General features: G+C 40.1%; 1 pseudogene; it reads left to right on the top strand.

Moving 5' to 3' along the window:
• Positions 1-11,106: 11,106 nt before the first annotated feature.
• LOC101994234 lies at positions 11,107-11,535 on the top strand (annotated as a pseudogene).
• The last annotated feature ends 1,456 nt before the right edge of the window (positions 11,536-12,991 follow it).

Here is a 12,991-nt window from a genome sequence, read left to right as displayed (position 1 = left end):
ATGCACTTTACCTTTTCAATGTTAGACGAAAGACTACAAATTATTAAAGTCATGTTAGTTTTAAGTACAAATAACCAAATGCATCCTAGACATGGAAATAACTGTTCGAGAATGTTGGCTCCTAGCACGTGCCTTCTTTTTCAGTGTCTTCCTGGGAGGTGACTTAAGGACAGACTCTGTTTAGCAGCAAATGTCTTGGTTTCTCTGAATTTATTTAACTACCACCCTGGGTTTTATTTCAACATAGTTCATCTTCCTACACAGTCATATGGGCCCTTATCATTTCAAGCAGACAGGCGTAGGCTGGGTCTTTGGAGGCATTTGGACAAAGGTGACATAGAGCTCATCTGAAGGATTTGAATTTCAAATAAGGATGGGCAAGGGAGAAGCTGGCACAGGGCTGCCTGTGGGTGGACTTCAGGCTGTAAGCTGAAGCAAAGAGGATTCACGCTCCTCTTCTGTCTGTCTGTATGCAGGGCACAAGCCAGAGCAGAGGTAATCAGAGTGTTGTGAGCTCATTCAATGATTTTGAGAGCATTTTGATCTCTTGGTTGAAAATCACTTTTGTTAAGAGGAACTTTCAAAAGGGAAATAAAACTTCTAGGCTGAGGGCTCTGGAGTCTGGCCAGCCTTGAGATGGGGTAGCCAGGCTAAAGCGAGGCAAAAACTGAGTCAACATAGCAAATCCATGAAGACACTGCTTGGGGCCCAAAGTCAACCAAGTCCTAGTATATACAGGTAAAGCCTTTTGTTGGTGGCTGTGTTTGTAATGTAAATAGGAATAAGGTCATTCCACAGATTGATCTATAGCTCTCCACCAACTAATAAAGAAAAGCTCCAGCATTTCTTTGGCTCAAATCATAGGGCTTTCTGTTTATTTAGAAATAGCTTACTTGCTATTTTTAGGAGACAACCAGAATTTATTGTGAAGAAGCCCTTTGTTTTTGAGATAGAGACTTGTTTCGGAGCCTTGGCAGGTCCGGAACTCATGATCTTCTAACCTCAGCCTCCCAAGTGCTAGGATTAAAGATGTATACCATTTTTTATTGGATTATTTGTTCCTTTGATGACCAATTTCTTGAGTTCTTTGTATTTTTTTGGAGATCAGCCCTCTGTCTGATGTGGGGTTAGTGAAGATCTTTTCCCATTCTGTAAGCTGTCATTTTGTCTTATTGACCATGTCCTTTGTTTACAGAAGCTTTTCAGTTTCAGGAGGTCCCATTTATTGTTTCTCTCAGAGTCTGTGCTACTGGGGTTATATTTAGGAAGTGGTCTCTTGTGCCAATGTGTTCAAGTGTACTTCCCACTTTCTCTTCTATGAGATTCAGTGTGACTGGCCTTATGTTGAGGTCTTTGATCCATTTGGACTTCATTTTTGTGTATGGTGATCTAAACAGAAAACTCTCAACAGAGGAATCTAAAATGGCTGAAAGACACTTAAGGAAATGTTCGACATCCTTATACATCAGAGAAATGCAAATCAAAACAACTCTGAGATTCCATCTTATACCTGTAAGAATGGCCAAGATCAAAAACACTGATGACTACTTATGCTGGAAAGGATGTGGGGTAAAGGGAACACTCCTGCATTGTTGGTGGGAGTGCAAATTAGTATAGCCCATTTGGATGTCAGTGTGGAGATTTCTCAGAAAGTTAGGAAACAACCTTCCTCAAGACCCAGTAATACCACTTTTGGATATATATTCAAAGGAGACTCAATTCAAATGTGCCACAAGGACATGTGCTCAATTATGTTCTTAGCAGCATTGTTTGTCATAGCCAGAACCTGGAAACAACCTAAATACCCCTCCACCAAAGAATGGATAAGGAAAATGTGGTACATTAACACAATGGAGTACTACAGAGCAGAAAAAATAACGACAACTTGAATTTTGCAGGCAAATGGATGGAGCTAGAAAACATCATTTTGAGTGAGGTAACCCAGACCCAGAAAGACAGTTATCAAATGTACTCACTCATAAGTGGTTCTTAAACATAAAGCAAAAAAATCCAGCCCACAAATCACAATCCCAGAACCTAGACAACAATGAGGACCCTAAGAGAGACATACATAGATCTAATCTATATGAGAATTAGAAAAAGACAAGATCTCTTGAGTAAATTGGGAGCATGGGGACCTTGGGAGATGGTTGAATGGAAGGGGCAGGGAGGGAAGCAAAGAAAAATGTAGTGCTCAATAAAAATCAATAAAAAAGATGTATACCAAATACACCTGGTTTTTAATAAACTTATAAATTTATTTAAGTGCATACATGCATGCACACATGCACACACACACACACACACACACACACACACACTGTATACTAGTCCAATGCCTGGCTTCTTTTTGCATGGTTGATTGCTTTTACTCAGGTCTCATCAGAATGTTTCTCTCATAATGAGCTTCTCTCGGAAGTATTATCATGAAGTCTTTAGCTGGAATTTGGTAATTTGAGTTTATATAACAGGAGAAAAAAACTGGCTGTTTATCTTCTGAAAGTACCTAATTAAGTGTTTAGAAGTCTGTGTGTGGTCATTTGATCAGTTGGAAGAGATCCAGAAAATATGTGATTAGTCATAATTTGACACTGTTAAGTGACAATAAATATACCCATTTCATGTCACTGTTTTCACTCTGATGTGTGTGAGGTTTTTCATAACAAAAAAAATATAAATAGCTTTTATTTATTTGTGTTCATCTATGTGTATGTATCTCTGTGAATATGCCACATGCATGTGGCTATGAGCTGAGACCAGAAAAGGGTGCTGGAACCCCTGTAACTGGAGTTACAGGGAATTGTGCTGCACAGATCCTGGTGGCTGAACTTGGGTCTTCTGCAGGAGCCTTCAGCTCTCTTTCTGCTTTCTGGGCTGTGGACACAAGGTGACCTGCTGCTTCACCCTCCCATAGTCCTGCTTTCCTCACAGTGACAAACTGCCCTCACACTGGGAGCCAAAAGAAACACTTCCTTTCGTATGCTGTTTCTTATTGACTGACTGGGCACAGAAAAAAATAAATAAATTTAACAACAAAAACATTTTAACAAGCAAACACCTTTGAGCTTTTTCTTTGTTAAGAATAGAAGAAATACACTGATTTTTTTAAAATTTAAATGATATCGACAGTTTCAGAAGATTTGGTGACTGAAGGGATGTCTCCTCATTTCATAAATGCTGGTCTTAGCAGGGAAGGTCCATTTTCGGCTTCTCCATTTCTAACTTGAGCTGGAAAATGGAAACTAAGAGTGCATGAGCTAGAGAGGTTTTTTCAAATGGAAAGAGATAAAAAAGCATTTGGAAACCCATATAAAAATGCCAAGCCAGTTTTTATGGAAATCCAAAATGCTTTTGAGATAACCAGCAGTTCTCCTAAGGCCTGATTACAGACTTGTTGGCCTTAATTTTTCTCTAATATGTAATTCTATGTTACAGTACTCTAAAAATGCTGTGGCATGTCGTTAATGCTTACAAAATGTCATAAAAGGACCCAGAGCAGAAAAACCTCCCAGCTAGAGAATTTTACAATCTTAAGATAGAGGCAGTTAACTTTAATCTAGGGAGCTGAAAAATAACCACAGAATCAGTGGATATCTTATAGAGAATGCCCCTCCTTGTTCTTTTGAAGTAGAGAACAGTATTTGGAAACTGGCAATGTTTTGATTATAGAAGGAAAAAGGGTCTAAAGGTACTCATGGTGAAAGTAAGAAGAAGATAACAATGAGAGAAAGATACTCTGCATGCAACAGGAGCATCTATCAAAACTACGTAAGTAGAAATAAAAGTAATATGCCTACAAATAGTTATGTTTAAAATCAAACCCAAGTTTGAATTGTTTTGAGTGTGAAAGATGAAACAGTATTATGGAAATTTGGGAAGCTGGATAGCAATCTTGTGATATGGTCTAGCCATTGTCTTCAACGTTTCCTTTCCCATCTGAAGTTGGGTATCAACCCCCAGGAATACCCAAATCCCTGACCCAAAACTGGGTGGTGTTTTCATAAAACCTATGCATAAGTTTTTGGTCTACTTCCAATTATCTTTAGATCACTTATGATAACTAATAGATAGTAATGTTACATAACTGGTTGACACACTGCATTATGTGACCTACAAAGTCTACTCACCATTGGTACAGAAATAACATTTCCCACGTGTTTTTGACTCACAATGGGTTGACTCCACAGAGGAAGAACCTGTAGATATATCATCCTACCACCAAAAACACTAGAATGAAAAATGTTGAAAATAAATGAAGCAATTAAAAGACTAGGAAGCTTCTTCTTACAATGAAAAAAATAAATGCACCCCAACTGTTGAAGTTAACCCATAAATTTATATGGTGGCTGTCTTAGCTCGGTCCTAGAAACCTGGCTGGGAATGAAGGGTGATTAAGAAAGAAACATAAGTTATGTCAACCTGGGATCAGGTGGATTATACACTTGGATGGAGATGTCCCAATACCTTGAATATGGATACTCATCTTGTTTATTAAAAAACAATATGAAAATTATGTCTGGTGCTCCAATGTGGGTCTCTGTCTCTGTCTCCTTTCATCGCCTGATGAAGGTTAATATTCAGGAGGATGCCTATATGTTTTTCTTTGGGTTCTCCTTATTTAGCTTCTCTAGGATCACTAATTATAGGCTCAATGTCCTTTGTTTATGGCTAGAAACCAAATATGAGTGAGTACATCCCATGTTCCTCTTTTTGGGTCTGGCTTACCTCACTCAGGATAGTGTTTTTTATTTCCATCCATTTGCATGCAATGAGAAAGACCATGAGCAAGGAACTCAGGACCGCAAGGGGTGCACCCACACACTGAGACAATGGGGATGTTCTATTGGGAACTCACCAAGGCTAGCTGGCCTGGATCTGAAAGAGCCTGGGATAAAACCGGACTCGCTGAACATAGCGGACAATGAGGACTACTGAGAACTCAAGAACAATGGTAATGGGTTTCTGATCCTACTGCACATACTGGCTTTGTGAGAGCCTAGGCAGTTTTGATGCTCAACTTACTAGACCTGGATGGAGGTGGGGGTTCCTTGGACTTCCCACAGGGCAGGGAACCCTGATTGCTCTTCGGGCTGAGGAGGGAGGGGGACTTGATTGGGGAAGGGGGAGGAAGGTGGGGGGCGGTGGCAGGAAAGAGACGGAGGTCTTTACTAAATAAAAAATAAATAAATAAATAAATAAATAAATAAATAAATAAATAAATAAAAGTAAAAGAGAAAAAAACAGTATGAAAGAGGAGGTAGGTTAACTAATTTCAGTAGTGGTCCCTTATGGAGGAGAATCTCACGGGGAGACATAAACTTAACTGATCCCATCTAGGTTTGGGGACCTGTGGTTGGTACTTCTTACATGTACAATTTTTAGCTAAAAGTAAACCACTTGTCAGTATCTATACTTGACCAGGAAAAGGCCTTGTCAGTCTCCCACCCTTACTCAGGTGAGTTAATGTCATGAACGCTCATTCACACAGGGGTACACTCCATCCCCACAAAATGGAAGGACAATTTAGTGAGCTTATGTCATAAGCCTGATTGTAGGGTGGGTACCAGTAGTGTACAAATATGAATTATGCATATTCCCTGCCCTCATAGCATTTATAATCCATTAAAGAAGAAAAGTGATAAAGAAGTAGCCATAGATAATTTAATGAGGAAAAATAAGTCAATGATGTTCATTAAATCCATATTTATAATATTAATGGTAAGGAGGTATGTTCATGTCTGGAGGCACAGGAACAGTATTAGGGACATACACAGAGATATCTTTGAGGAATTACCATTCATTTGGCCATAGGGCTTGGAAGGTTATCCAGCAGAAAATCTTTCTACAAGTTGTGGCTAGCTTATGCAAAGGCCCCAAGAAAGGGGAAAGCAAGCTGAAGACACAAATGGGGAGAAATTCACTATAGATAATATGGAAAGAAAAAGAAGAGGAGACTGGTCAGAAGATAATGGGAATCAGACAGTACAGACCATTTTTTATGACTTAAAGATGTCATTCTAGGGTATTTAAAAATTACAGGAGTATAGGGCAAAAGAAGAAGCATTTTTCTTGTTGACATCAATACATAATGAAGCAAATTAGAACGGAAACATGTAGAAAACAGGGCATTTTGTGAATATTGTTCACGGCTCCCAGATACCACCAAAGGAGTCAGAATCTGAGAGTTCCTTGTGTTCTGTGACTGAAGAGTCATAGTGTAGCCTGGTATAAAGGGAGAGAAAAGAGAGGGAGAGAAAGAACCCCACACACAGCCCCACGCCCCCAGAGATCATCACTCAAAAACAGACAAAATAATTCCAAACCACATCTGAGGTTCCAGTATGAGAAGGCAAGTGGGTGGGGCTGACCTATCCCAGAGGCTGGTTGGGAAAGGGCCATGAATAGCTTAGGGTGGAGGTGGGGAGGTAACGCAACTCATTGGCATGGTCACAAAGTGCCATTTGCCACAAATGGGAGTGGTGGACTACCACCCCTAATTCTAGCTGTGGTCTAGTGCTCAGGAGTCTACGCAGTCTGTTTTGGGATGATTCCACCCATTCATTCAAGACGGAAACCTGGGAATCATCCCTAATTCCTCTTCACTTTATATCCCACACATTGAAGCCATCAGCAAAGCCCCTGCTAGTCTGACTTCCAAAATAGATCTTGAATTCATTTCTACTGTGACCACTGCACACCAAGTCACTAGGCTTTCTCAAGCAGACTAAAAGTCGAGTCCTGGTCCTTTGCAGTCTGTCCTCCATGGTATAGAAAGTGATATAAACAAAATGAGGGCTTATCACTTTCCTGCTTCGTGTTCCTCAATGTTTCCCCATACCAAGGAGAAGAGAACCACTACTTTTGCTACCCCATAACTTCCTCCAGGATTCAACACCCTGCCTACCTTGATAACTTTATCTCCAAATCTAGCCTGCCTCCTGCTCCTTGTGTGTGCCAGGAGTTTTTCTGCCTCAGAAATAGTACTTTCCTGGAACAGTCTCATTGTGAAGAAGTTTGCATCCTCAGAGAAGAGAAAAATAAGAGCTTAGGCTCCTGGTGTTAGAGGTCAGAATTTCTGAGGCTGAGACCCCCAGGAAGCTGTGTTTTAAGAAGCTTTCCAGGTGATGTACACACACATACACATATTTGTTTTGTGTGTGTGTGTATGTATGTGCGTGTGTGTGTGAGTGTGTGATATGTATTTGTCACTGCCCAAAGAAATTGTGCTCCCTAGCCCTAAAATGCTCTAAGATTATTTTTCCGGTAACTTTACAGAAGCCCAAGGTGGTTAAAATGCAGGAATGTTGTCTTAGGGCTACTACTGCTGTGAAGAGACACCATGGCCACAGTAATTCTTATAAAGGAAAACATTGAATTTAAGTGGCTTACAATTTCAGAGGTTTAATCCATCACTATCATGGCAGGACATGGAGCCTTGCAGGGAGACATGGTGTTGGAAAAGGAGCTGAGAGTTCTAGATCTTGATCCACAGGCAATAGGAAGTGAACCGTCTACCACACTGAATGTAGGTTGAGCAAAAGGAGACCTCAAAGCCCACCCCACAGTGAAACGCTTAGCTTACTTCTCCAACAAAGCCATCCCCTTGGGGTCCATTTCCTCAATCCACCACAAATGTATATATACACATATGTGTATGTATGTATATATGTATGTATATATGTGTGTATATGCATACATGTGTGCACACACACATTTGTCATGCAGAAGTCTGGTTATGGCATCCACGACTACCACGAGACTCTGCTCCTTACTCCTGCTCTGCAATTGTGTTGCTTACCATTCGAGCTACTCTCAAATTCAGACCAGACCCAAGAGAACTGATGATATAAACTGTCATGGTTTCATTCTAAGAAGACAGAAGGGGAAAGGAAGACTTCACAGCCTTCCTCTAAAGATGCCTCCCAGAGGAAGCACACCACTTCTATTTACTTCCCCTCAAGAAGAGTCTAGTTATATGATCACCCAGCTGCAAGCAAGACTAACAGAGACCAGTGTTTATTCTGAATGGTCCCCACATCCAGCAAACATTACACTACTAAGGAATAAAGAAGTAATATGTGTCAGGGGCTCTTATTAGACTCCACCTTGTTGCCTACCCTGCATATGTCTTAACTAAAATGTACTGTTCTCAGTAAGTATGACTGCCAGGTTAGAAGTAAACCTATTTCTTTGTTTACTTTCTTGCTGCATCCAAAGAATTCCCTGTGTGCTCCATAACACAGGTCGTAATGATGCACATACATGCAGACCCTATGCCTCCTTTCCTCAGTCATAAACCCTATGATGGAAGACGCTAGATCATCATAGTCAGTGTTGATTGATCATCTGGTACTTGGGACTTAGGAAACACTTAGTCACTATTAGACAAGTAAACAATACAAACAAGCAAATGAACATGTTTGCTGGCAATGACTTTTTTGCAGCAGATTAAGAGAATGGTGCAGAAAAATGCAGGGTCCATTGACAAAATGCTGCCTTTCCCCACCACTAATATTTGGACAGGTACACACTGAAGTTAAGGGACTCTTCTCTAGCAACATGAATAACTGAATATGAATCCTACTTGTAGTAGTAGGCCACTTGTTCATTTTCCAGCTACCCAGACTCCCAAAATAATCACACTGAAACCCTATTAATTAAAACACTGTTTAGCCTACTAGCTCTAACTTCTTATTGGCTATATTTTACATCTTAACTAAGCCCATTTTCATTATTTTATATTTTACCATAAGGCTCATGGCCTGCCAGCAAGGTTCCCACATGTCTGTCTCCGGAAGCAGCTCCATGGCTTCTTCTGACTCTGCCTTCCTTCTCACAGCATTCAGTTTAGTATTTCCTGCCTAGTTCTACTCTGCCCTATCAACAGGACAAGACAGTTTCTTTAATAATCCATGGTATTCACAGCATACAGAGGGGAATCCCACATCACCTACTTACATACTTTCAACCAGTCTAAAGAAGTCAAAAAAGAAAACTTAGTTTATAAAGAAAAGCCACAGTTAGTAGAAACTCAAACAAATTAATATAAACAAATACAAAATATATTTATGGCCACAAAATACCCACAATAACATTTGTCAATTGAGAAGAACAGGTTTCAGATTTGGGTTTTAAAATTAAAATCTGTAGCCAACAAGGGACTCTGGGTATTTTCAGACACAAAAGTCTGATTATTAATGATAAAAGGGAAGTGAATGGGGCCAGAGAAAACATGTTCTTGTGAAGGATTCAGGGCTTGAATCCTAGCACCCCGGTAGCAGGTGGCTCACAACTTGGTAACTTCAGTTCCAGGGTTTCTTATGCCCATTTCAAGCTTCTACACACATATCCACATACAATCACATAAAAAACAAATAAACAGAAATAGAAGGTGTAACTTTTCTGAACTTGCATGCACCAAACAGAATCCTGGAATGAATGTAAAAAAAAGAGAGAAAAAGAATTAAAAGGAGAAATAATTAGCCCACGGTTGTGGGATGTTGAACATGATTGCCTCAGCCATTACCCTAGCAATCTCCAAAAATTAACAGGAATGTAAATGCTGTAAACACAATTAGCAAGTTACATCTAATGCCTTAGAGTTTATGCCCAGTGCTTCAGCAATTCTGACCTCTTCAAAACTGTATATAACATTTAAAAAGAAAATATCATCACCCAAAAGGTCAAAAAGCAATCTCAACAAATATCAAAGAACTTAGATCATCAAACTATGTTCTCTAGCAAAAGTACATAGAGTTAGAACTCAATAGAAGATGCTATCCCCCATAAATGTATCTGCCAGGAAACTTTAAGCCATCCTGCTATCAACCATTTTTAAAAGAAGAGAACAATGGAACTCTTTGGAAATAACTGAACAGAAAACACTGTATAATAAGCGCTCCTCTCAGAGAGGAATGCATCACTTTAAAAATGTATCAAACAAAGGAAATGTGAAAAGCAAAGTCAAGGAGCTATGAAGAGCCCCAGAAACTAAAAAAAAGAAAAAAAAAAAAACAGAGTAAGTTTGAGCCAGAGAAGGGGGAAATAATAAAGACAAGAGCAAAATTTTGGAAAATGTTTCTTTAAAATCAGCAATGATGGGCATCAACCCAACCTAATTCCAGTTTTTGAGAAGCTAATGATAACAAAAAGCTCATAGTAAAATTTACAAGCAAAAAACACACAAAGATCATTGATAAAAGTAACTAATGAATAATCAACTGGCAAGTGTGTTAACTGGTGACCATAGTGATAAAATGTGATCATTAGTGAAAAGCCCTATCACTGAAAACAATTCAATAGGAACTTGTCTTCCTCCACTTTGTGTGGCCATCACACAGTAACTGAGAATGGGTGCTTTGTAAAGGAAGGAGATGTATTTCGCTCACAGTTCTGGAGGCTCCAGAGCATGGTCCCAGCATGGTTACTGACTATACTCCAGCATGGTGGTGACATGGAAAGGGAACTGGTTGAGTTCAGAAGGAAGTAAACTCCTGGATTGGCTGCATTTTATAACAACTTGCCTTCATGAGGTCTAACTCGACCCTGAGACTGGCAATATCCCTTAATGATGGTAGTATTAATGTCCTAAAGGCCTCTCATTGGAGCCCATCTTTTAAAAATTCCTCCACCTCCACTGCATCATGCTGTAGACCCAGCTTCTACTGTGTGACCTCTTGAGACACAGATTCAAATTTGAAACCATAGTAGATCCCAGTAAATACCAGTTTATCTTCTCCAAACCAAGTATTGCATGAATTAAAACAAACTATTAACAAGCAAACATCATTTAATGCAGCACCTTTGACTATATAATCATATAAATATATATGACTATGTAAGCTCTGAACAAAGCTGAGGAAGAAACTTATGCTTCAGTGCAGCTCACTAAGCTCCTTTTACGTATTTCCTGAGGTTTCTTAAGACTGTGAGATACCAATTTCAAAACCAATCATTTAATTTATCAGATAACTCAGCATCTATCTTCTCAGGATATGCAATACCCAGTGAGTCCTATTCTCCAAAATCTGTGTAACTAAAGGCAATAAATAGGTCATTGTGACAGAGACAGAAAATCAGCCAATAGAGAGAGTCTTCTGGCTTCCTTTCTCGCTCCCCGGCCATCTTGGCGGCTGGTCTTGGTTGGGGGCCGTCCCGCACCTAAGGCAGAAAGATGGTGGCAGCAAAGAAGATGAAAAAGTCTCTGGAGTCGATCAACTCTCGGCTCCAGCTTGTTATGAAAAGTGGGAAGTACGTGCTGGGATACAAACAGACTCTGAAGATGATCAGACAGGGCAAAGCGAAATTGGTGATCCTCGCCAACAACTGCCTCGCCTTGAGGATATCTGAAATAGAATACTATGCCATGTTGGCTAAAACTGGTGTCCATCACTACATTGATGTTGGGCACAGCGTGTGGAAAATACTACAGAGTATGCACACTGGCCATCATTGACCCAGGTGATTCTGACATTATTACAAGCATGCCAGAACAGACTGGTGAAAAGTAAAAAGTTTTCCTTTAATAAAACTTTACCAGAGCTCCTTTTAAAAAAAAAAAAAAAGAAAGAAAGAAAGAGTCTTCTGGAGCTGCATATGTCTTTCTAGCATGATGTAAAGCCATCAGGCATTTTCTCCCTCATCTTCCTTAAAGCACAACATAAGCTGGATCCCTTCTCCCATCATTAGGGTCATGGTTAGAGTACTCAGGCTGCAAGTGAGAGCTACAACACACCAATATAGGAAGAATCCTGGATGAATCACTGAACCCATGAAGAAGATGACAAGCAATGTCAAAGCAAGGTTAGCAGTCAGCTTAGCTTTAGCTCTGCAACTAGAAGAACCAAGAAGAGGGGCTGGTGAAGTAGCACAGTCAATAAAGTGCTTGCCAATCAGGTATGAGGACCCGGGTTTGGAAACTCAGAGCCCATCTTTTCCCTAGAGCTGATTGGCCAGATGATTTAGTCCCCTTGGAAAGTTCCAGGTCAATGAGAATCTTGTCTCAAGAATCTTGTCATAAGTTTGACCTCTGGCCTCCACCATATACATGCACACACATGCAGTCACAGAAACACACACACACACACACACACACACACACACATGTGCGTGTGCACTGAAAACAGAATTGAGGAGAGTTGATAAAAGTTCTACAATGAGACAAAATGACTACAACAAAGACCACTGTTCACGATTCTGTGCTCAAGATGCATTGCTCAAAAAAAGACGAGAGTCCAGCATCAGCCTGTTTTTCTTCCTTCCATGAGACCAGCACCACACTCCTCCAATTCCAACATTCTGCTCCTTGCCAGATCCTGGCTCATTTTCTAAGCCTACCTGAACCTATTCCCACTAGGTCTGTAAGCCTTTAACATTCTCCAGAAAATTCTCCCATTCCACAGGACAAGTAAAATTAGTGGCTATTGCTTACAATCAGAATTGTAGCTAATACAAAGAGAATTGTTCAAAGATTTGTGACAACTTAATAGCTTTTCTTTGGAGGCCTATAGGTACTATGTTATTAGATTCATAGGCTAGGATCTTTTCAGCCTGTTCTGATTCAAGGTTAACAATAGCAGGGAGCATGGATTTAACCTAGCTTGCAATTTCAAGACCAAATAGTCTTTGGCAAAGGCTGAAAACAAGGCTTCGATTTCTGTCCATGGCTGCTGTTGTGTGTGTTTTTGTAGCTTAGTCTGCATCCCTAGTGGACGGCTTTCATTGGTTGCAATTGTCTTCTTGGGTCTGATTGTAAAATCTGGAAATTAAAACAGAAAGGCCTGCAATACCCCTCATCCCTGCCAAAGTGAGTTCTTCGGAACAACAGACAAAAGAGAACTCGAGTTGATCATCCCGGGGGAATGGAACTTGGGAGTCCTTTGCCAAAAAGATGATGAAAGCAAGCCTTCAATCAGAAGGTGGCTTTTATCCTTGGAGACATCAGTAAGCTGACCTTAAGAAAATGTAGCTGTGCTCTCTCTTTAGCCTTAAA

This window comes from Microtus ochrogaster, unplaced genomic scaffold, assembly GCF_000317375.1.
Source record: "Microtus ochrogaster isolate Prairie Vole_2 unplaced genomic scaffold, MicOch1.0 UNK1, whole genome shotgun sequence".
In the NCBI taxonomy this organism is placed as follows: domain Eukaryota; kingdom Metazoa; phylum Chordata; class Mammalia; order Rodentia; family Cricetidae; genus Microtus; species Microtus ochrogaster.
This window is presented reverse-complemented; position numbering and strand designations above follow the sequence as displayed.